Here is a 25383-nt window from a genome sequence, read left to right as displayed (position 1 = left end):
CGATGCTTGCAGAATGGCATCTCGGTCCCTGAAGTTAAAAATCCTGGCGACAATCGGCCTCGGAGGGGACCCCGCCTTGGGCCTCCCGCCCGGGACTCTGTGGGCCCGTTCGACAGCAAAGAACTTACTGAGGCCTTTGGGCGCCAGATGGTTCACCACCAGGTCCTCCACGAACAGGTCCACCGACTGCTCCTCCGAATTTTCCGGGACCCCAATGATGCGCACGTTATTGCGCCTTGCACGGCCTTCGAACTCTTCCAACCGTCGGGCGAAGTGATCATTTGCCGTCCGCAGGGTACGGACTTCCTGCTGAAGGCCGGAGACGTCGCCCAGGAGGCCGGCAGTCTTGAGGTCCAAGGACTGAACCCGCTCATTAGTTTTCCCCAGGTCTGCCCGAACCAGATTGACGTCAATCGATATGGCATCCACTTTTTGTGCCAGGGTCTCAAATTGTTGCCCAATCGAGGACTTCATCCCTTCGATGGCCCCCATAATATCTTGCAGGGTCAGTTCTGTGGGGGGAGGTGTCGCGTCCTTCGAGACGTCCAGTATCGGGCCCGATCCGCCCGGAGACCCCTTCTGGTGGGCATACCGGTCCATGTTGTTAGTCTGGGTGTAACTGCCCCGCCTGGTACTCTTGGGCTTCTGTTTGTCGGCGTCCGATTTGGTCGACATCGCAATCTGCCTTGTAGACACTCTCCTTGCCCATACAGAGTAATCAACCATGCGACCAGTGGCTGGCACTACGCACGCCCCGTCCCGGGCGCTGTGGAGACTGGAAGGTGAAAGTGAAAGTGAAAGTGGAAACACCCTCCCTCCGCCGACCCGTCCCCAGCCCGGCCGCTGTTGTTCAATTAGTGCACGGGCACTGTGCCAACGCAAGGCCCGGGCACCGTGCGGGGAGTAGGCCACAAACTTCCAGTCAGTACAACTTCGGTCTCCGGTGGACGATTTCGATCCGGACAGCGACTCTCGCCTCAGCAACAGCTCCCCTCCAATATTCCGGGCATCAAAAGCAGGATAATAGACAGGATAGCTGCCGGAGGGAGCGAGGGTCTCGGGAGCTCTAGGCTCAAGCGGCCATCTTGATCACGCGCTAAGCTCCTCTGGCTACCAGTTTCTTGGATGGGGTGGGTGTAACAAGAAGATACAATTACACCACACACAATGACCACAAGTATAACCAAATATTAATTCCTTACCTGGAGTGTGAGAGGCATGGGAATGCTGGCAAAATTCTGTGGTTTTGAGGCGTAGAGGTGTGGATGTAGCCCATCTTCAGGAGACTCACTTGGTGGGAGGAGAAGTGGCCAAACTGTAAAGGAGATGGAGGGGCCAGGTTTCGTCAGGGGGTACACTGTGTAAAGCTGGGAACACCACTGGATGTCAAAAGAGTTTGCATAGATAAAGAGGGATGCTATGTCTTCCTTCATGGGAAGCATAATGGATTACAACTGACAGTGGGCAGCGTATATGGGCGGAATGTGGGACAGGTGCAATTCTTTCATCGTTGGCGTCCATCCTCTCTCTAGATACCGGGGCCACACTAATTCTGGGAGATGATTATAATTGAATGGTGGAAATTACCCTAGAGGGGTCAATGTCCCAGCTCTGGCTGTTAAGCTGGCACATGATTTCAAGGCATGGATGGGACATTGGGGAAAGTGATATTTGAAGGCTAACGAACCTCAGACAGAGGGAATATTCTTTGTATTCCTCAATTTATGATCAGCACGGTCTCCTGGATAAACGAGTACATTTCCCTATCATTAATGAAAACATTTCACACATAAAATACTTGAGTCGACGCTTTTGGATCATAACTCATTACTAATGTGTGTTCAGTGGGGAAGGCACACATCCTCCATCCCAACATGGAGACTTCCAACATCCTACTAACAGGAACTCATATTCAGAGGGCCCCTGATAAACATGAATAGAAAATATTTCCAACTTAACCACCATATGGTGACACACACAAATGTTGAATGGGATGCTTTCAAAGTTGTGGTGAAACGCTATTGTCTCGATCAATTGTTAAGGGTTTGGAAATCACTTGATTTATCCAAACTAGAAGGCAATTTTCGGAAACCAGAGGGAGAGACTTTTGGGAACCCATTGGCAACCCCAGATTGCTGAAGGAAAGTAAGAAGCATGCAAACACGTTGGTAATAATACAGGCTTTTAACAGGCATGCCTATTTGGTTTCTGCACAATCTGATGGGGACAGGTTGAGGAGATAACTCTCCTGGTTGTTACAACTGGATTTCAGTGGATGCCCCAGTTGTCACATCACAGATGCGGCCAGTGAGGTTGTATGTATCCAACAAGATATTTATGAGATATTTATTCAACAATGTCAGGATTTATATGGGGAAAAGTACCGGTACCTGCAGGCATCATAACATCAATTTCCAGATACAGCTATATGCCTGCAGGAGTCTGTTGAAGATAGCTAGGCTAAGGGATGAACCATATCAGAACTTAAAATCAGGGAAGTCCTCAAAGGGCAAATTGCCTGGCTCAGGTGGCCTGCCAGTGTTTTTTAAATCAGACTTATGTATTTCTTCTGGTGCCACGGTAGGCAGAAATGTATGCAGAGTAGCTGAAATATGGTTTTTTACCTGATACCCCTGTGGAAGCCTTAATAGTCACTATACTTAAATTCTCTGGTGATTACATATCTGAAAGTAGTCATGCATAGGCTAAAGCTGAAATAAGGATGGAATAAATGATTTACCCTGCAGTATACCAATTCACAGGCAAGCATGCGTACAGGCCAGTGCATGTCAGGTGCATACATAATTTATCGAGGGACTAGGCAGAGATGCCCTCTCTCACTGATGCTATTTGCCTTAGCAGTTGAGCCACTTGCTAGTGTACTACAAACGAAAGAGCTAAATAAAGGTATGCCATTAAGAGTCAGAGAACATATTATCTCACTGTATGCCGATGATGTGCTTTTATACCTGTGAGGGCTGACACAGGGGTTCCATGGAGTGTAGAGCTCCAACAGGATCTGGGAAGAGTCTCCAGATTGTGCACCAATTGGAGGAAAATGTGCAGTGGGTGGTTCAGACCTTGGACATTTAATGGGAACCCAGGGTTCTCAAGTACCTTGGAGTTATAATTCATCACTCATATGTGGGCATCTAGGAGTTCAATCTGGTGAGTCCTGGGAGGTAGCATGAACTTGTGGCATATGCTGAAACTCCCCATCATGGCAAGAATTTCTTATAGAAAAATGATCATTTTGCTAAGAGTCTTATATTATTCTGCAAACCTACCTGTTTGGGTCCCCTAGAGTTGGCTTACATCCTTAAATGGATTACATAGGAAGCTGAATTGGACAGGAGACGCCACAGTGTTTCTCTGAGTATACTCCAGCAGCCGACATAAAGTGGAGGACTTAGTGTTCCTGACCATAAGATGTATTATTTGGCAGGGCACTTGCAATGGACTGCTAGATTGTTACCTGGGGTGAGCTTGGCAGAATTGGGGGAATTTGGAGAGTCGGGTTTGGAGGGACCCTGCTTGCACTAATGCTGGGGGTGAAACTAAATCCCATTCAAAAACCAAAGCTCCTCGCCGTAGCCCTCAGTTGCTGGAAAGGGGCAGTCAAGAAGGCCAGGAGCGACCCCTTATATGCTCCGACGCTGTCTTTTATAGGACTGACCATGTCCAGGGGTGGGTGGTTCTTCACTGCCCATTCAACTGAAAGAATGTACAGCTATTGTGACTGAGATTTTGGGGGACTGCTACACTTAGAGGGCCCTACAAACAGTGGCTGCCTGTACTTTTGCCAGGGAGATGGGCAGAGGTCCAAACATACACACCTCAATCACACTCATGCATCCACACATGCACACACACATATCTATTCACAACACTCACTCTCAAATATTCATGCACGCATGCATGCACCCACCAAACATAAAAAATAAAATCATACCTATCTGCAGAGCTCTACCTAGCCAATGAGGGAAGGCAGTCCCTAGCCTTGGAGGTTCCAGGAGGGTTGAGGGTGTTGCCTTCCCTCATTGGCTGACCTTAGATCACCCAATGAAGGAAGGCAGCACTCTGTTACTGGTCGCAGAGCAGGATAGGGTCAGTGAGACTGCTGATCCCACCCCACTCTGTGATGAGGTGTCAGCGTTTGACTCTCGGCCCTGAGCATTTCAGGGCTTAGAAAGTGAAGCGCCCAGGTCCTAGGCGATCAGTGATGCACCCCCTCGTCAGGAGGGGGAGGGACTCATGGTGCTTTGCTAGGCTGAAGATGTCACGCCGACAGGAGTTGTGACTTCTTCAGTCCGACAGTCCGACAAAGTTCAGCTCAGGCTGCCAGGAGCCTGCACGTTCACAGCATGTCTAGCTCCTGGCTGCCTGACCTGAAAATAAAGAGTGTCTGACAGATATTCTTTATAGGAGACAAAAGCAGGTGGAAAATACCATAGATTACATCACAAAATCATCGTTGACCCCCTAAATTGTTCATATAAACATATAAGTTAAGTCTATTGGCTTGGTCAAAGTTCAAGATGAATAAACCACATGTTAAAGACATCATTTGAAACTTAAATGCAATCACCAATAATAATCATCAGGTGTAAATGCACTTATAACTGTTAATAAAGCATATTCACTGTGATCAATAATCATTGTCAACATTAGTATATCAATAAAGCATTTAAAAATTGCCAAAACAAGCATCTGTGTATTTATATAAACTTTCCAACCAAAAACAAGATCATAAAAGCAGCCCTTAGAAGGCATAGTATTTGGATTACATTACATGCAACCATACACTTAGACCCTAGAGAACATTGCACCACAATTACCTTTTTAAACATATTCAGGTCATATTAATTCCAACCATAAAGTCATCCCCTAGAGGATACAGAACTCCCAGCAGCACAGTCAAAGTTCCAGCCTTGGGAGTGTTTTAAACATTGGTGAAATCCCAGAAGGGACCTGTTTTTTATGGCCCGTAAACATAGGGTCAGTCCTATACAAAACCTCTTTAGGGGGGAGATGCTGCACTCCTGCCATCCCCCTACATTTCCTGCATTTTGTTGGTGGTGCCCCTGCCATCCTGGGGCCACCACGGGTAAAGGAATATGTAAAATCGAAGGGTTCCACAGGGCATTAGGGGGTGCTCCTTATGATGCAGTGCATATTTTATGAGTGCCTCTCTCACTGTGTCGGAGAGAACAGTTTATTTTTTCTTGAGGGGAAGCACACCTCCTTTGTGCTTTCTTTTCTTTTTTGGGGCTGTCCGGTAACACTTGGGCACTCCATGTGCTCCCAATGTTGGAGGCAGCCCAGGGAGCCTAACCCCCTTCGCTGCCCTGCTGGCTCCCACATGGCAGCCTCTATGCCTGCTGTAGAGGGAGTCGGCAGCTCTGTTCTTTCCTGCCTGCTCCTTGCGGGCAGGATGTTGCTCTTTGGTGGCCACCCCGCCCCCCCCCAGACTCAGGGGATGGGTTCACCGCAATTGGAGAAGCTCAAAGGCACTCCCCCATCCCCTTACATTGGCCCACGGGGACATGGGGGTCCCAGGGAGCAAAGGTGAATCAGTAAGGGGGCTCAACACACCTTCCAGGAATATTAAAAAGCAAATCCTGCACTGACATTTAGACCTGAAGGAAGTGAAGGGGCTTGCAATTACTGTGACTTCCCTGAGCATTGAATTTCATCCATTTCCCAGGCTGCTATAGATTAACTAGAGATGTTGCAGCAAGTCCTACATCATCTGACGTTTTCATGTAATGTGGTTGCTCCAGGAAGATCCTGTGGAAGGCATAACATGGTTTCTGTCACAACAGAGGCATGCAAGTCACATCACAGGATTATAATATCAGGAGGTATGGGACAAGACATGTCATGGGTGAGGGTCCTAGTGGAATAAAGTGGTGTGGCATGTGCCCTCAAAAGGACTTAGTAACATAGACACTAAAATGTATTCCAACTTGTCTGGGGCAGTGGGTTTTGGACTATTCTGGAGAGGACACTGATGTTATTACCGCCGCTAATACTACCTACGATTCATGCAGTGTTGCTGTTATTACCGCCGCTAATACTACCTACGATTCATGCAGCGTTCACAAGTCGATATACACAGCTGTTATTACCGCCGCTAATACTACCTACGATTCATGCAGCGTTTTTGCAATACGGGCAAGCTGCAACATTCACTTGCTTAAATTGCTTACTGCTCCAAGGTACAGGCCATATGGACTTTGTATGGTTTTATTGATTAACTGGGGCGCCTTCCCCTATTTTGCGGTATATGTGAATCTTTTTCCTCCCATCTCATTCAGCAAATCCACCATTTTGTGATCTAGCTTTAAATAGCTGCATTCCTCCCCTCAAAATGGCTGGCTTATCTACTAGATAGAGTTTATGTCGTAATACACCTACACTTAAAGTCATGAACATAGACATAGGACCACCGCGCTCTACCCAATACCAAAAGAGAGAGAGAGGACTATCACTGCAACCAATAGAAAGAAACAGAGGACTTTACCCAGAGAGAAAATTACACAGAAAGAGTGATAGGACTTCACACCGGAACCAAACAAGCAGCCATCTTTGAACGACTTTTCCATTAGTCATTTTTAAACTAGAACATATCCCCGACCACACCTTTGGATTACTGTTTCCTCCAACCAACCATCAATTCTTATCCTTGGGTCAATAGTCACTTTCCTCACAATGGTTCTGATTCCGGATCCATCTGGTTCCAACGCCTCTATCATCAACTATCCACCCAACTTATCGAAAAATGCGGCCAAGAAATATAAGCATCACCTTCTCAAGGCCTGGCCCGAAACCTTAATCTCTGATGTCTACTTCTCCACTATCAGCGGTACAAAAGTCAATGACCTTATTTTCTACACCAGGAAAAGAGCTTGCTGGCGAAAAGTCTTCTACTCTTTGCTCCGAATAACAAGCGACAGGAAAACACCGCATGGTATCAAGCTCACAACAGCCCCTTCGTCCTCTCTCAACGCTAATTCCACCATAACCCTCTATAACAATGGTATCATCCTAATCCAAGCGTCTAATGTCAATCTACTTAAGATAACCAACATCTTCCCGTTACTCAAAACCGCGGCTTCCTCGAAACCCTATGTCACCCAGACACACCCTAAAATCTCTCAGGTCCCTGCGAGTCCACGCCCTGATACGTTAGGAAGTCTTTTTCCACACCTCCCTCTAAATCATGCCTCACCACCTGTTCACCACAGAGGGGGCTCTCTCCAGGTTGCTGCACCCCAACTATTGAGTCCAGACGCACATCTAGCCAGGACGAGCCTAGCGGTCACCAGAGCAGTGGGTACCCATATTATTCAGCCTGCCTTGCCTCCAATCATTGAGTCCTCATCTCAGATTGCTGCACCCCAACTATCGAGTCCCGACGCACATCTAGCCAGTCCATGCCTATCTGTTCCCCGAATAATGAGCACCCTTGTTACGCATCTGGCCGGGCCACCAAGTATTGAGGCATCTTTCCCCAGTCCCCCCATGTTGTCTATTAAGAGGCTAAAATCCATGCTAATGCCCTCCACCGAACATGTCCAGTCAACGTCAAGCAATCTTTTGAGTCCTTGTCCTAACCCTCAGCCTAATGATCACTCCCCCCTCACCAAGCCACCTTCCTCAATTTTAAAAGCGCTTGGATCTCATTCAGACTCAGTGGACCATCTTCCTCCACAGGATCTCCTGCCCACCACCTCGGACCTTGCTGATAGTCACCGAGACCTCCCCCTACTGATAGACTCCCTTTCACACTCTCCTCCTCTTGCTCAACACACTGATTTGGCGGCTCACCTAGATGAGATTTATCTTCAGTTACACCTTCTAACGTCTGAGCTACATGGCTTGAAAGCCCTCTCAGATGACCTTTTCCCCATGCTAAGATCTTTCCTCACCGCTGCCAACCGGTCCAATGCTCCAGCTTGCGATAGATACCCATTGGTCAAGCCATTACCTTCCTCCATCTTGAGATCCATTCCCCTACCTAATGACTCCTCCCGCCCTAGAAGATATGATACCTACCTTGCGGCCTCAGAGTTACAGGACCTGCTCAACTCTTACCCTACCTGGTCTACCCCTAACAGGAGCCCGCCGAGACAAATACAGTCCATTTTTCTAACCCAAATAGAGGACCGCCTGTCAATCCCAGAGGCAGTAATAAGATCAACCTCACTCACGTGAATACCACCCAGACTCCTCCTTCCACAAAGCCACTACGAATTAAATGTGTACTTCTAAATTGCAGATCAGCCAGTAAACACGCCACTGATATCTTCGATCTCATACAACACTTGGACTTAGACGTTATCATCCTCACTGAAACTTGGTTAAATCCCGCTTCCACCCCAATTCTCGACATCCTAGTACCTCCCACTCATGATATTATTAGGTTAGATAGAGTTGGGAAACTGGGTGGGGGCTTAGCCTGTATTCATAGAAACTCACTTTCGATCCCTCCCGTTGAGTCCTCTGCGCCCTCCTCCTGTGAATATCTCTGTCTCAACATCTCAAGTAAGAACCTACCAGTCTGCAAACTCCACACTTTCTACCACCCCCCCCTGGAGACAATCTCCCCTTCATTGAGGAACTATTTGAAATCATTTCTAGCAATGTAGACTCAGCCGTGCCCCAAATCTTCCTCGGTGACTTTAATCTGCACTGGGCAAACTCCATAGACCCTGCAGTTTCAAGCCTTAAAGCCTTTCTAAATGATCAGGAACTGACCCAGCACTGTGACCAACCAGCCCATAATAAAGGAAAAATTCTTGACCTCATTATTTCGAAGGGGCAAACCGTCTCATTGGATTCTATTACCCCATGTGACTGGTCTGACCACCACTACATCCTTTTTTTTATTAACAAGGAGGTACAGTTGTGGAGGGCCCAACCAACAAAATCAAAGATATGGAAAAGGGACCTCAGACTAGTAAATCCTGTTGAGCTAGCAGCCCTCTGTACATCGACCCTTGACGCTCATGCGGACCTGACGGAGGTGCAATTACTCACTGACTCCTATAATGTGACCATCTCCAACATCATGAATGACATTGCTCCACTCAAACTCAAAAATGCCTCCTCCAAAATATCCAAACCTTGGTTTAATGAAAACCTAAACACGGAACGTCGCAATCTTAGGGCATCTGAACGCGCCTGGAGATCGAATCCCTCCACGCACCAACTTAAACTCCTAAGAGATGCTAGGAGCGTTTACTACAAACAAATTAGGAACGCCAAGTTTAACTATTTCAGACACCAATTAGATCAAGCTGCAAACCGCCCTAAGAAACTTTTCGAATTGGTCAAACAACAATCAATTGTAGGTCCTAACCTATCGGAACATGGAAACAGTCCTCCCTCTTGTGACGATCTCGCCTCTTTCTTCATTGAGAAATCTAAACGCATATCATCCGACCTCGCTGCTAAGAATACTGGTCTCCTTTCCTCCAGGGCAGCCTCGTCACCTGTCCTCTTTGAAAAGCTCAACTCTACCCCCCTGATCCCTAAGAACAACGCGGCCTGGGACACCTTTACCCCGCTCAGTGAACAAGACATCAAAAAGATTCTCCTAAATATCAACCCTTCCAATCACTTCAGTGACCCGTTACCCCCATCCATTTTCAAGGAAATCAAGAACGCACTCATTCCCACCTGGACAAGGATTGTTAACGCGTCTCTGTCACAAGGCACAATCCCTGAGTGCTTAAAAGCCGCCCAAGTATCCCCCATACTAAAAAAACCTAACGCGGATAGGACGACCTCAACAATTTCCGACCTATCTCCAACATACCTACACTTGCGAAACTCCTTGAAAAATGCGTTCAATTCCAACTCTGTGCACACATTGAGAACTACCAGCTCTTGGACCAACATCAATCTGGCTTTTGGAAGGGGCATAGCACTGAATCGGCACTCATTCTTGTGATTGAAGACATTCTAAAGATTCTCGATCAAAATGAATCCTGCCTCCTGATCCTCCTCGACCTTCGACACGGTCAACCATGACAACCTCTTAACCATCCTGCAAAACAGGATGGGTTTTGGCGATCAGGTGCTACAGTGGTTCTCGTCCTTCCTCCATCACAGATCGCAAAGAGTCAAGGCAAATCACTCTCTCTCTCCAAGCCCTCGCCTGTTCTTATGGGGGTCCCCCAAGGATCTGCTTTATCCCCTATCCCCTTCAACCTTTTCTTGGAACCATTAGCTAACGCACTGAACTCCATGGATATTGATTTCCACATGTATGCCGATGACACACAACTCTACTTGAAAATCTCATCCCCTGAAAACCTAATATCACTTAACTCCATCCTAACGTTTACTCAAAATTGGCTAACTGAGAACCATCTCCTGCTCAACACCTCAAAAACAGAATTCTTGCTCGTCTCCCCTCCGAATTACACCCCCAACCTTGACCTCTGGATGAGTCACCTCACTGCGTTCAACTGCACTCCGCTCATCGTAAACTCAGCCAAATCTCTAGGAGTCACCTTAGACAAGAACCTGAATATGAAAAATCATATCAGCAACACATGTAAAGGAGCAAACCACTTGATAAGGACACTAAGAAACATCAAACCTTTCCTTCCATTTAAAGAGTTCAAGCAGGTGATCCAAGCGCTTGTCCTACTGAGGCTAGATTACGACAGTGCTACCCTTTGTGGCCTGCCCAAATACACTCTGGCTCCGTTAAGGGCCTCACTGAATGCTGCTGCGAGATTGGTTACAGGCACCAAACGCAATGAGCGCATTTCGCCAGTCCTAAAATCTCTATATTGGCTCCCCTATGAAGCACGAATCCAGCTAAAAATTGCCACGATGGCACACAAAGCTATCCACTTCAAGACGCCAAGGTATCTGGCGCAAAAACTGGAACTATCTTGTGGTGTAAGAGACTCTAGAAGCGCTACTACCTTTCTTTTGAAGCCACCTATCCTTAACAAAAAAAGAACCTCTAACAGAGCCTTCTCTGACGCGGCTCCTAGGATATGGAACTCTCTTCCTCCAGAAATGCGCAGAATCACCAGAACAACGGTGTTCAAGCTGGAAGTCAAAACATTCCTGTTGAATAAACTCCTTCAGTAATTGGGCTAACCCCGGGGCCCGTTGACATTATTCTTTCTTCCTTGTCGTTACACTGTACTGGGCTTATCATATCATCCATGTGATTTTTCGTGCACTTTATGATTCTTTTGTGTATTTTATTTGTGATTGTTACGTTATTTGCATTCCAGTATTAATGTGATTGTTAAGCGCTCTGATATCCCTTGGGATCTTGTTTGCGCTATATAAAACTTTATATAAATAAATAAATAAATAAATAAATAAATAAATAAATAACAAGTGGTGGCAAGGGGACTTGGTTAAGGTCCAATCATAGCATTTCTTTAATGAAATGATTTACATTGTTGCTGGCTGAGAGAATGTGGGGAAACAAACTAAAAAACAAGAAAGTGTCCTATGTCATTGACACTGAGACATTGGTGACTGTCACTAACACGCTTTTACCCAATGACAGTTGGGTGTTTTTTAAATTGCTGAGGGAATTAGGTTTGAGATGTTTACAATGGAATATTGTGTTTCAAACACAACGCATTCCAGGCCTTGTCAGCAAAGTGGATGATGCTCTGTGACATAGAGATATGGAACAGAGGAGATGTAGACCTTAGATTGGTGAGGGCACTGATGTTAGATGAAGGCTCACTGGCATTTTCACCAAACAATTATTACCAGTTATGATAGGATTACATTCACAGTCCTATGAGGAGAGGCCGTGACAGAGAAGGGATAGCTTTGAGGAGACTGGATGTGGTGACCTTTATGATGTCTATCATAAACAGGAATCTGTCCCCAAGCCCCACCACTATGGGGAAACTGGCAGGGATTGCAATTTATGAGAAGTAGTCTTGTGGATATGAACAAAATGGGGATGGGGGGAGTTTGTGGAATGAGTGTTGGAGGAATAGGCAAGAGACACAGGAAAGAAGAAGGAAAACAGGTGAGTGACAACAATGGAGATATTGTAAAGCTCCATGGGAAAGGCGAGAATGACATGTATGTTCACCTGCGAAGGCCTGTTATTTTAGGTGAGTTTTGCCATCTTGTTTTCAGGGGTGCCGAGGATATCTGAAGCAATGAGGCCGGGGATTACAAAGGTCTGAGTGTCAAAGACATAATAATACAGGGCAAGATAATTTCATTCAGGTAATTGTACAGGGATGTAAAATGGACCAGAGAGGTAGGGGGTTACAGGTGAGGTTGGGGTAGTCAGGTAAGATGGAGATATGCCCAGTGTCAGTTTATGGTTAGCTTGTGGATGAGAGAGAACCAGAATCAGGCAGGGCATTCAAGCATGAGGATGGCAGCAACATGACAGAGTGACAAGGCTGTTTTGGGTGGCATTCCTTTAGGGTAGGGTACACAGTAGCATAGCACAATTTAGGATTGCGAGAGGACAGGTTGATGCTTTTGGGCAGGTGTACATTGAAGCAAGTGTGAGGTTAAGCGAGATCAGGAGTAAAGAGGTGAATAATGGGATTTGTTTTTGACTGGCAGGAGAATGGTGGGGCTCAAATGAAGGTGGACTGAATATGCAGCCACTTCATTGTAAAGCTGGCACGAGGACCTGTTAAGCAGCAGTTGTATGGACAGCAAGTTGGATTGGAAAATAAATTGGTGCTGGTTAGTTGGCATGGTACCTAGGGAATGCTTTGGGGTCAGCTGCTGTAAACACTGTTGGAAATGTGAGAGTAGGGGCACATGCTACATATGATTTTGAAACACCATGTGAACCAATGATCAAGTGCAACTGTTGGAGTTAGAGCTGTTAAAAATGAATAAAAGGGACATGAAAGTGATCCAGGATAAATAGAGAACACAGAGATATTTTAGCTCAGTTGCTACGAAGGAAGGTTTGCCTGGGTGCCTATAAATGGGTTGCCATTAAGAGCTTGCAAGGTGGATAACAGAAAAATGTTTTTTTTGTAAGGCACATTACATAGGGGTTCTTAGACACATTGCCATCGGGTAACAATGACCCATGCTGTTAAGACAAGACAAGATGCATTTAGCCCTGCTGTCAAGAAAGATTTATTTAATGAAGGTAATGGATGTATTGAAAGACTGATGGGGTAAGAGAATGTGAAATGGAGACAGAAAGAACACCGCAGTGGAGGGTTTTTCTGATCATGGTGAGGGAGAGCACCTGTTAACCCCTTCATTGCCCTAAAAGTGTTGTTATGGCACTGTGATGATGTATATATGTCATTGTTTCCATTGCTGCCCCAGGAGCGGTGCCTATTTCTTTATTGTTATTTGTCCCCCAGTGGGGTACAAAACCCTCTCTGTCCTATAGGTTGGGGGGAAGCAGTTTGCCACTGCACAATTCCTTCTGCACACTGGCAAGGTCCTTAATGAGGCAGTCCGGTGCACACGTCCAGGCTGCCTCAGTAATATGCGTGTGGCTTCCCTAGTGAGGTCACTAGAGAGGGATTCCCTAGCCTCCCTCAGTACAGCCAAGGATTCCGCTGGTGGGAGAGGCTCCTGAGAGGCTAAGGGTAGCAATTACTGCTCTTGGTTTCTATTTAGCCAGGCCAACCAACGTGTGACACGCTTTTTAAGTCTCTGAGTCAGCGCGAATGCGCTGCTCGGAGAGACTTTTGTAGATGAGTTTTCAAAGTGCTGCTGGCTGGCCTAGCGCTGGCGTTCACACGAGCGTGTACGCGCGCATCCGGCAGCTTTGCAATGTGTACAGCCAGCCGCGATCACTTTCACTTGCGCACGCAGCCTACTTTCACTTTTCGTGCGCGCGCACCACTCGCGTTTCTTGTTTCCTGCTAGTTTACGTTGGAAAAGGGCAAGATAGCTTGTGTGCACGTTTAAAGGTTTTACCCACCTCCTCCCTCCCGTCTATGCCTGCACTGTCCACAAATCACTCCCTCCCCCATCACTACTTTAACCACCCTTTGGCCTTTGATGCCCGCAATTCGTTGTTATCTTTTTTTTTCTAACTGGCCTCCCCCCAGGATCGGTTCAGAGTCTCTGTGCATCGGGTAACAATGACCCATGCTGTTAAGACAAGACAAGATGCATTTAGCCCTGCTGTCAAGAAAGATTTATTTAATGAAGGTAATAGATGTATTGAAAGACTGGTGGGGTAAGAGAATGTGAAGTGGAGACAGAAAGAACACCGCAGTGGAGGGTTTTTCTGATCGTGGTGAGGGAGAGCACCTGTTAGCCCCTTCATTGCCCTAAAAGTGTTGTTATGGCACTGTGATGATGTATATATGTCATTGTTTCCATTGCTGCCCCAGGAGCAGTGCCTATTTCTTTATTGTTATTTGTCCCCCAGTGGGGTACAAAACCCTCTCTGTCCTATAGGTTGGGGGGAAGCAGTTTGCCACTGCACAATTCCTTCTGCACACTGGCAAGGTCCTTAATGAGGCAGTCCGGTGCACACGTCCAGGCTGCCTCAGTAATATGCGTGTGGCTTCCCTAGTGAGGTCACTAGAGAGGGATTCCCTAGCCTCCCTCAGTACAGCCAAGGATTCCGCTGGTGGGAGAGGCTCCTGAGAGGCTAAGGGTAGCAATTACTGCTCTTGGTTTCTATTTAGCCAGGCCAACCAACATGTGACACGCTTTTTAGGTCTCTCTGAGTCAGCGCGCATGCGCTGCTCGGAGAGACTTTTGTAATGAGTTTTCAAAGTGCTGCTGGCTGGCCTAGCGCTGGCGTTCACGCGAGCATGTACGCGCGCAGCCGGCAGCTTTGCAATGTGTACAGCCAGCCGCGATCACTTTCACTTGCGCGCGCAGCCTACTTTCACTTTTCGCGCGCGCGCACCACTCGCGTTTCTTGTTTCCTGCTAGTTTACGTTGGAAAAGGGCAAGATAGCTTGTGTGCACGTTTAAAGGTTTTACCCACCTCCTCCCTCCCGTCTATGCCTGCACTGTCCACAAATCACTCCCTCCCCCGTCACTACTTTAACCACCCTTTGGCCTTTGATGCCCGCAATTCGTTGTTATCTTTTTTTTTCTAACTGGCCTCCCCCCAGGATCGGTTCAGAGTCTCTGTGCAGACATGTTCATAGAGGCGAAGTGCTTTGATGTTTAACCTCACTCGGCCTGCATCTTGAGACCCAAATGTGGGCACCATAACGGGCTTCATGTTGAAGATCCTAACAGTGCATATTTCCATGAGAGTGGGTAGCGCTACATAGCCGCCCTAGATGCGTGTTCACAGTGCTGGCACAACTGATTAATAACAATGTGTGCTAATATGCTCATTCAATGAAAAGGGCTAACGTGTTATGTATACGTTTTTTATAGCGCCACCTCTTTGCATATGGCCATGTCTGAACTGGGGTGGCAGAGTGGGCTAAAGAACGGTGATGGATCAAACCCAGATCTGTTGACTGGGTGTGAGTGTTTGATTGATTCAGATTCTCCATCCATCACCACCCCCTTTTGTACCGCTTTGTTTGCCATAAGTTGGCAGGGTATGCTCAGACGTTGAGTCCCTTGCTCACTTTGCCACTGGATTCAAGCAAGCCTGGCTGAAGACGGCTGAAATGCCAGAAACCGGTCCTAGGAAGCTTGTTTCCGGTCCAGGGAAGGCATGGCTTGGCAGTTCGGGCTGGACTGTTCCCATGAGGCACAGGTTCAGACTGATTTGTATATTGCCATGTCTGACCTGGGGTGGCAGAGTGGGCGAAAGAACGGTGATGGATCAAACCCAGATCTGTTGACTGGGTGTGAGTGTTTGATTGATTCTGATGCTCCGTCCATCACCACCCCCTTTTGTACCACCTCTTTGCAGCCCAGCGCCTCGACGTACCCACAAATTTACATTGTGGTTTAAGGAGAAATCTGGATACATGTCAACACTCCCAGTTACTGTCCTCAGTAGTGATCCATGAAATGAAATTAAATTAAATGAAATTAGACTTATACCGCGCAACTTAGCCCAATGGGCGTCAAGGCGCCTAACCGAGATAAAATCAGCAAAGGGAGTGACAGTTGCTTATTGATAGGCTTTAGCAAAATACCATGTTTTGAGTGCTTTCTTAAAAAGAATCATGGAAGGTAGGGCTTTAATCTCTAATGGAAGGGCGTTCCACAACCGGGGAGCCACGTTGGAGAAAGCCCTGCTTCCCCATCTGACTTTCTTAAAGCGGGGGACCACCAGTAGGTTCATCTCTGCAGAACGAAGAGATCTGCTGGGTAAATACCGAGTTAAGAGAGAACCCAGAGCATTAGAGGGAGTAGCCCTTAAAGCTCCAAACACCAAAATTAGCAGTTTGAAGGAGATCCTATACTGGATAGGGAGCCAGTGTAAGCTTTTCCTTGCTAAGGTGGCCGATGAGGCAGTAGGTGCCGCTAAAACAAATCTGGCAGCAGCATTTTGTACCACCTGGAGGCGATGAATAAGGCCCTTATTGATTTCTGCATATAGAGTGTTACAATAGTCTAATCTGGATCCGACCAGCGCCACCACGATCTGCATACGTGACTGAGGGGAAAGATAGTGTACGATTCTCCTAAGAATCTTGATGACCCCCCAGCAGGTGGCCACTGTTCTGTTCACCTGGAGAGCCATAGACAGTGAGGTGTCAAATATGACACCCAAGTTCCTGGCCGAGTGGGGTGGAATAGGGCAGGTACCCAAAGAGGGGGGCCACCACTCATTAGACCAACAATCCCGATCCTTCCCAAAAATCAGGACTTCGGTCTTATCACCGTGCAACTTCAAGGAATTTTGAATCATCCATTCGGAGACTGCTTCCATGCAGCTCCTAAAGTTGAACGCTGATAAATCCTTCGAGTGGGCCAGGGACACCATGATTTGGGTGTCATCGGCGTATGACACAACTTCCATCCCCTGCGATTTCACTAGCCTTGCCAGAGGGGCCACATAGATATTGAACAGGGCCGGGCTCAAAGCCGACCCCTGTGGGACCCCACATCGCAAGACCTTAGCAGGGGAAAGAAAGTCACCAAGCTTGACCCTCTGCTCCCTTTGAACTAAAAAGGAGGACAGAAGACTCAAGGCAGTGCCCACTACCCCTAACTCCCTCAGACGTGATGTTAAAGTCGAGGGAGAGAGGGTATCGAATGCCGCCGTGAGATCTAAAAGGACCAAGACAGTGGTCTGACCCTGATCCACCTTCATTCGGATATTATTTGTCACCATAGTAAGCGCCGATTCGGTGCTATGGCACCTCCTAAAGCCATGCTGGGAATCATCTAGATATCCGGAAGCATCTAAGAAGGCCGACAAATGATGGTTCAGATGGAGCTCCAGCATTTTCGCAGGTGCAGGGAGCAAGGAAATGGGACGGAAGTTTTTAAGTATTTCAGGATCAAGAGTGGGCTTCTTAAGCAAGGGCTTCACAATTGCCTTTTTCCATATTGCTGGAAAGACCCCCTGTGTTAAAGCGCCGTTCATCACCTCCATCAAGGGGGGTAATAAGGTATCCCTGCATGCTTTCAGCACTGTCAGAGGACAAGGATCAAGAGGGGAGGCCGATTTTATTCTATTCAAAAGAAGATCCATCGCCTCAGGAGATAACAGCGGGAAACAGGAGAGAGTCTTAGGGGGATCCAAAGTCCGAACTTCCAGATTTACCGAAGCCAGGGGTAATTGGGGGCCCAAGGCACTCCTCTGAGCTTCCAGGGCAATGTATATGTCCTCGATTTTATTATGGAAGAAATCTGAGATTTTATTACAGAGCACTTGAGACCCCACCACTGGGTCGGGCATTTGAAGAGAACAAAGGGACTCCACAATTTTAAATAGCTCCCTGGGTGAAGTAAGGGAGGCAGTGAGATTGGTAAAAAACTCCTGCTTTTCCTTTATTAGTCTAGCCTTATATTCTCGCAGCAGGCGCTTATGTGCCTTGCCTTCAGTAGGATCCCATGATTTTCTCCAACTTCTCTCCTGTCTCCTACAGTTCTGCCTCATAAGTCTTAGTGTCTCAGAGAACCAAGGGGCAGAGGGGTTGCGCCTTGCTGAGTATCGGAGAGAAGCGGGAGCTAACGCATCAACCGCTCTAGTAATAGAATTAGCAAGTTCTTGTGCCGCTTCCCCCACTTCCCCGAGAGAGAAAGACGACCCATCCCCTATAAAAGGAGAGCGGGAATCATTGGTAATATTCCTGAAGTTCCTTTTAAGTTGTTTATTGCAGGGATTCCTTCTGGGCGCACATGCTAAGGAAGATGTTAGTTCCAGGGGTACTGCCAAATGGTCAGACCAGGATAGACGGATAGGAGGACCAACTGACAGTCTCAGATCACTGGAAAATACCCCATCTAGGATATGGCCAGCTTGATGAGTAGAAGTACTGACCAATTGAGTGAAGCCGCATGCGTTAAGCGAGTCCAACAGGGCATGAGTATCCTTAGACCCCATATCTTCTAGGTGGAAATTTAAGTCCCCAAGTATAGTGAAGGAAGGCCTACCAAAATATGGTTCCAAAATTCTGAACAATTCCCCACTAAAATTGGATCTAGGTCCCGGAGGTCTATAGATGAGAATGCCTGTGAAAGATAGTGACGGAGAACCAGAGATAGAGAAATACAGGGCTTCAAAAGAATCCGAAGGCTCGGATAGGGCATTTATACTACAAGTAAATGAGCTTTTAAAAAGGATAGCCAGCCCACCCCCTCTACATCTAGTTCTATCCAGTCTATGAAGTGCATAGCCTTCCGGAATAGCCAACAATAGATCGTGACCCGAAGACTCCGATGCCCATGTTTCTGTTATAAACACCCAAGACGGATCCCTAGCAGTCACAAAATCAAAGAACGCAACGTTATTTCTGATCAATGATCTCGCATTGATTAGGAACCCACTTCCCAATGGACGTATGTTGGGCGGAGCATGAGAGGTATGATTAACCTCATTATTAGGGTCATGAGCCGACCAACAGACCTTGCAGGTGTGACATTCTAAGGAGCAAAGTAGACCATTGGGCGAAAAGCGATAATGACAAGGCGATGGCCGGGGTTTCAAAGCCAGTAAGTCCTGCAGGGTATACATGAACTTTACCTGCCCATTCAAATGCAGCACATGACTGAAAGTTCTCAAAACACGTAATCCTAAAAATAAAAAAAAAGCCCTGCACCCCACTTTTCAAAAAGTGCACCTTGCACAGACCTTTCTCTGGAAACTCTTCAGGAACACACCTCTTTTCTGTCCTACAATTATTTTATGAAAACACACTGGTTCTGGAACTCCTTGCTGCAGCTGCATAACACCCTTTATGAGATCTATAAAGCTGGTGTTATGTGAGTTACGTGTAACACTGCTCCACAAGTACCCACCTTCCCGTGCCTGATGCTTTACGTGCGCCTTTGCCTCAAGTGCAACCATCCTCCACAAGTGCCAATAGATATGGCTAAACACTTATAAGGTCCCAAAGGCAAGACCTATTGGCTATGCCAATGCTTGTATCTGTTGCTGGGAGGGAGGGATGAGGGAGGGAGGGAGGGAGGGTGGGAGGAGCAACCCAGGGCCTCCCACCCTCCCTCCCATCACTCTTATCAGCCCCCCATTTGAAGAAATGAACCAGGTGATGGGAATTGGAAGAGGAGAGAACTCAGTGGCCCTTCTCCCTCCCCTTTCAGTCCCCACTTCCTGAGTGAGTTTCAAAAGTAGGAGCTGTGTGTCTGTTCCCCAGCAAAAGCCAGTAACTATTTGGAATTTCTTTAGCCGAAGAACAACACTAAACTGTTTCTAACTCCTTTATGGGGCACAGGTACGCGGATTTGCACCACAGCAAGGAGTTAGATGGTGTTTGAATTTTTTTATCCAAAGAAAAAATCCAAACAGCACCCAGCTCCTCGCTGGGGGCAGACACACACACTCGTCTGTGCCCCAGGGAGGAGCTCAAACAATGTTTGGATTTTTAATTAACCTGAAAACAAATACAAACTGCACCTGGCTCCTCACTGGGCACAATCACACACGTCTGCACCCCAGGGTGGAGCCTGCGTGAGTTTCAGATTTTTTTTTATTAGCCTCAGAAATAATCCTAAAAGTGTCCGGCTCCTCACTGCATGCCAGCGCAGAGCCCGGATCTTGTTTGGATTATTTCTGAGCCTCAGAAAAAATATAAATCATGCCTGGCTCCTCACTACGGCACAGACACACACATGTCTACATGTCTGCACCCCAGTGATGTGCCTGGATGCTAGTTGGATTTTTTCTTAGTCTAAGACAAAATCCAAACAGTGCTGGAGCATAGAAACGTATCTTTGGTGTGTGGTCACCCCACATCTAGGCAGCCGTCTAACACATCGACATTTCTGAAAACTAAACACCTAGAGGAGTCATAGGTACTGTGGCTTGTGAGGATACCACCACTTGTTATACATAATTCCCTGCAACTATTGATTAGGAAAAAGGATATCCTCACATTCTTGTGATAGATCATTTAGGAAATAAAAAGACTCCTGTCACCTAGTGTTTCCACATGTTTACCAATAAACAGAGTAACTCACACTTGTTGGTGGGCCTATTGTATCTGAAAAGAATAGGACAAATATGTGACCACGTAGAGCTAATCTAGTGCTTTGCAGTGTTCACAGGGTCTACCTCTGTCCCTTGTAATAGTCCCAACTAAATATGTGAGGTACCGTATTTTTCAGGGTGAGTGTTTGAATGTTTTGTACTAGAGCTTTTGCCATTTAACTGAAGTTCTCAAGTATTCTTTCACAGAAAGTAGAAGAAATTGGGATTTTGTGTAACTATACTTTGACATTTGAAGGGGATTGTGTGTAATAAAAACATTTGGGATTCAGAATGCCACAATATTGTAGAGAGCCCTGTGCCCCTAGCTTTCAGAAATGTCTGGAATTGGTAAGTTTCCCCGTGTACTGGCATCCAAATGCATCCCGATTAATATCTCCACTATCAAAAACAATCTCTAGTGTCTAGAGTGTGGGTCCCTGCACAATCCCATGGAAAGCCCACTCATATTTGATAACCCCACACCCTGAAAACTTAGAGAATATAGTTTTGTGTCATGCCTTTACAGAGATATGTTCAGTTATAAGGAAAACTGAAGGAAACTACCATGTTTTTGGGAACAAATCTGACAATTCTGAATGTTGACTTTGCAAGCCAATCATGGCAGCTGCTTTCCAAAATTTCGAAAATGCACTACACCCAGTTTACTGTATGTGGGAACCCTAAACCTATAGAAATCCCATACCTGTTTGGTACCCCTATGCTCAGGACATTGAAAGGAACAAAGGAAGAAATATGTTGCTGCATGACAGAGACTCAATGGAATTACCATCTTTTGGAAAAACAATGTTAAAAAATCAGGCAAACGTCGTGTTCTGCACCATTTTGCAGCAATCTAATCAGGGTCGGGAGTTCTGGCACTCAGCAATAGAAACCTCAGGATATTTAGATTTTCGAAATACATGATTGTGGTATGTTTCCATATAGCCCATGTGGTTTTATCTGTGAACAAAAGACAGGTGTGAGAAATTGGGTCACTGGCTGAGCGGGGTGAAATCCTACTCAAGCTTCAATCGCAATCCTTGTCAGGGTGTGGCACAAGCAAACCCCAAATTAAACTGCGCTCAACCCTCTGGTAGCTTGGCAGAGAGCAGTCAGACGTAACTTAGAGGTAATGTTTTAAATATTTATGCAACACTTCAAACGGTAATAAAGTGAAAACACCCCACAAAAAGCATAAAATAAGAATCCAATCAGTTGTACTGGAGGTATGCACATTTAAAGGTTTAAGTGAAATTAGCACCCTAAAGCACAAAGCACCAATTACAATTACAAAGACAACAAACATGAACTGGTCACCTGCTCCTATTTGGAAATTACAGCTTACTAAATGTAATAAATTAACTCCAATGTTATTCTATGGTAAAAGCATGCATTGCAGTAGTGAAAAACACATTCAAGAGTTTTTCACTTCCAGGACATGTAAAACCTAAACGTGCATGTCCAACTTTTTAAATACACTTCACCCTGACCTCTCAGCTGTCCAGGGCATCCCCTAGGGGTGACTTATAAGCATTGAAAGGGAAGGTTTGAGCCTGTCAAAAGGTTTCGTTTGCCAGGTTGAAACGGCAGTTTAAAACTGCACACAACCGCAGGCCAGAGACATGTTCAAATGGCTACTTAACTGGGTGGCACCTTAAGTGATTCAGCATTCCATCAATCATTTCTTGCCGCAGCAATTTTTGCCCTAAGTGGGATGGATGTGCCCAGACTTAGGTCCCTTGCTCACTGTGCCAGTGGATTCAGTTATTCTGTCCGTTGGCCTACGGTTGCCCAGGCTAGGCTGTCCTACTCCAGGGAAGTGCTTGAAGCTCTTCGCAAGTCGACTGGTCTTATCCATTTCCAGTTTGATTTGCAGGCTGCCCAGGATAATACTTGTGGTGCCTGTGGATTTTGTTTATGCCCAGCACCTCTCGCTCTCCCGCAACACCCGGGCTCTTGGCCCAAGCCCTTTAAGCCACTTTCTATCTCAGCGGCCCTGATCAATGTGCGTTCCCTGAACAAACATCATCGTGAAGTGTTTGAACTTCTCTCTGACTGACCGGTCGACCTTTTGTTATTTACTGAAACGTGGTTGGATGAAACATCCAATCCGTTTGTTACTCTGGCCATCCTTTTGGGATATAAAATCGCCAGGGCTGATCGCCTGGAGGGGGGAGGGGTGGAGGAGTGGCGATCATATTCAGAGTGAAGTGGGATTTTATTAGGGGTGATACCCATGCCTGGGATGACGGGGCGACATTGGACTTTAGCATTAGGTTCTCTCCCCATTTTCTGCTAGGAGGCACATTGATCTATCGCCCCTCTGGCTCTGCTCATTCTTTCTTGCAGTCTTGGGGTGATGTGCTGACCACCAGGGCTCTTCGGTTTTCGCAGTTTCAGTTTTTAGGGGATTTGAATATCCACCTTGATCAGGCGTAGTCAAAAGATGCCATTGCGCTGGGGGATATCCTACAGCTTGCCCAAATGTCGCAATGGGTCATCCATCCAATTCATCAGGGTGGTCATATCCTTGACCCTATATGCTCTAATTTTAGTATCTCGGTCGAGGACCCTCTGCCAGTTTCATGGTCTGACCACTTTATTACCTACTTTTCCTGGAAGCTAGCTTTGGCTTGTGTGATGGGCACTAATTCTCGGAAACCAGCTTTTAAAAAAGTGGATCCTTCTAATTTGGCAGTGGTTTTGGCGGCATCTAGACCTGCCCTTACCCACGACCTCGATGGGAGTCTTGCGGGCTTCACGAATTGGTTAGTCAAGTCTATGTCCTCGCTTGCTACTCCAACTTCATCTAGATTCTCGAGAGCCTCGCCTTCTAATCCCTGGTTTTCCTCGGACTTGCGCCTGCTTAAGCAGGAATACAAAAAATTTGAGCGGATTTGGCGCCGTAGTAGTTACTGTCCCTTGACTAAGGCCGCTCTTAGGGGCAGACAAAAAATCTACTATAGGCTAAAAAACAATATTTCACAGCCTGTATTGAGCAGGCCCGTAACAACTCCATGGAGATTTTTCATATAGTTCAGAGTTTTACGTCTCCTGCAGCTCAAACGTGTGCACTCCCGGCCACCGAGGATTGGTGCAATACTTTATCTAATTTTTTCTTAGATAGAATACGCTTGATTCAGGAGACCCTCACTTCTTGCCCTGGTCCTCCCCTTGCCTTGGGGCCCACTGTTCCACCGCAGGGTGTTTTAAAACACGTGCTGTCAGCTTTTGCCCCTATGGATCTGGTCAGTTCTCTGAAGATCCTCAAGGGTATGAAGTCTGGCTCACCCACGGATCCCTGTGCGGCGAGATTGCTGGCAGCAGTAGTGGAGACTATTAACCCTGAGGTTTAATGCTATTATCAACGCCTCCCTTGGTGAGGCCCAGATTCCGTTGGAGTGGAAACAGGCCAAAATTCTTCCCGTCTTGAAGAAGCCTGCTCTCGACCCTCTGATTCCAGGGAACTATCGCCCTATTTCACTCCTCCCCAGCCTAGCCAAAGTCTGTGAGAAGGTGGTCACCAGACAACTTACTGAGTTTGTTGACAAATCCGACGCTTTGCATCCGGCGCAGTCTGGGTTTTGCGCCTCTTACAGCACAGAGACAGCGCTGGTTGAGATCTCTGAAGTCATCCGTGACTATTTAGATGCCGGTGGTAGAGCAGCTTTGGTTATGCTCGATCTGTCGGCTGCATTCAACATGGTCCCGCACTCCAAGCTGCTTACCCGTCTCACGGAGATTGGTGTCTCTGTTTTGGCCTTGGGCTGGTTGAGGTCCTTCCTGGAAGGGCAGGCCCAACAGGTTTGACTGCCACCGGCTGTCTCTACCTCGCAGGTGGTTACTACGGGTGTCCCTCAGGGGTCTTCCCTTAGCCCCCTTCTTTTTAATATCTATGTTACTCCTCTGGTCTTTTTGGCTGAGGAGTTGGGGGCTAAGGTGATAGCATATGCTGACGACACCCAGCTCCTCTTTACTTGGGGTAAGAATGCGGACTCAGTACTGCCAGTACAGAAGTGTTTGTCTTCGGTGTTTGGGTGGCTTGCAAGGGCACAACTCAAGTGTGACGAAGACAAATCTGAGATCCTTCTCTACAGCAACTTTCCCCCTGATTTCAGAAATATGATTTAGCCTCCTGGATTTTCCTTTCCTTCTTCTAATGGGAAATCCGCAAAAAATCTAGGAGTGTGGTTTGAGGATAACCTCTCTTTTTCTGTTCAGGTGAAAAAGATTTCAGGCTGCTGTTTTGGCCTCCTTAAAACACTCAGGAGTTTTCTCCCTCTCCTTCCTAGGTCTGCCAAAGAGATGGTTATTCGGGCATTGGTTCTGTCTTGCTTGGATTATGCTAATGCCCTGTATATTGGCATCCCTGGTTATTCTATGAAAAGACTTCAGGTGATCCAGAACGCGGCTGCCAGGCTGCTTTCGGGAATCGCTAGGAGGAGAAGTGTGCGTGCTCATCTCCGCGCCCTGCACTGGTTGCCCGTGGCGGAGAGGGTCAAATTTAAATCACTGGTAATTCCTCAACGTGCACTTTACGATCACGGGCCCACCTATTTACCGAAACGGTTCTCTTTTTATGTCCTGCTCAGACAACTGCGGTCTTCTGCCCTTTTGTTGGCAAGGGTGCCTCGCTTCTCCCGTCACAAACTGGGTGGCTGATCTCTTGCTGTCAAGGCCTCTCAGGCTTGGAATGCCCTTCCATTCTTTTTGCGTAATACTCAAAACCCGTTAGTATTTAAGAAATTATTAAAAACTAATTTGTTCCCGTAATTGCTGGCTACTAAGTCAGATACTCCTCTTGGCTCCACGCTGGGACACTCTTTGGAGTAGCTATT

The 25383-nt window shown here is 46.8% G+C and overlaps 1 protein-coding gene across 1 annotated transcript in view; it reads right to left on the bottom strand.

Moving 5' to 3' along the window:
* Positions 1–25383, bottom strand: part of CDH16 (cadherin 16) — a 622060-nt gene that overhangs the window by 109248 nt on the left and 487429 nt on the right. The window lies entirely within an intron of this gene.

This window comes from Triturus cristatus, chromosome 12, assembly GCF_964204655.1.
Source record: "Triturus cristatus chromosome 12, aTriCri1.1, whole genome shotgun sequence".
In the NCBI taxonomy this organism is placed as follows: domain Eukaryota; kingdom Metazoa; phylum Chordata; class Amphibia; order Caudata; family Salamandridae; genus Triturus; species Triturus cristatus.
Note: the sequence above shows the minus strand (reverse complement) of the source record. Positions and strands in the feature narration are given on the sequence as shown.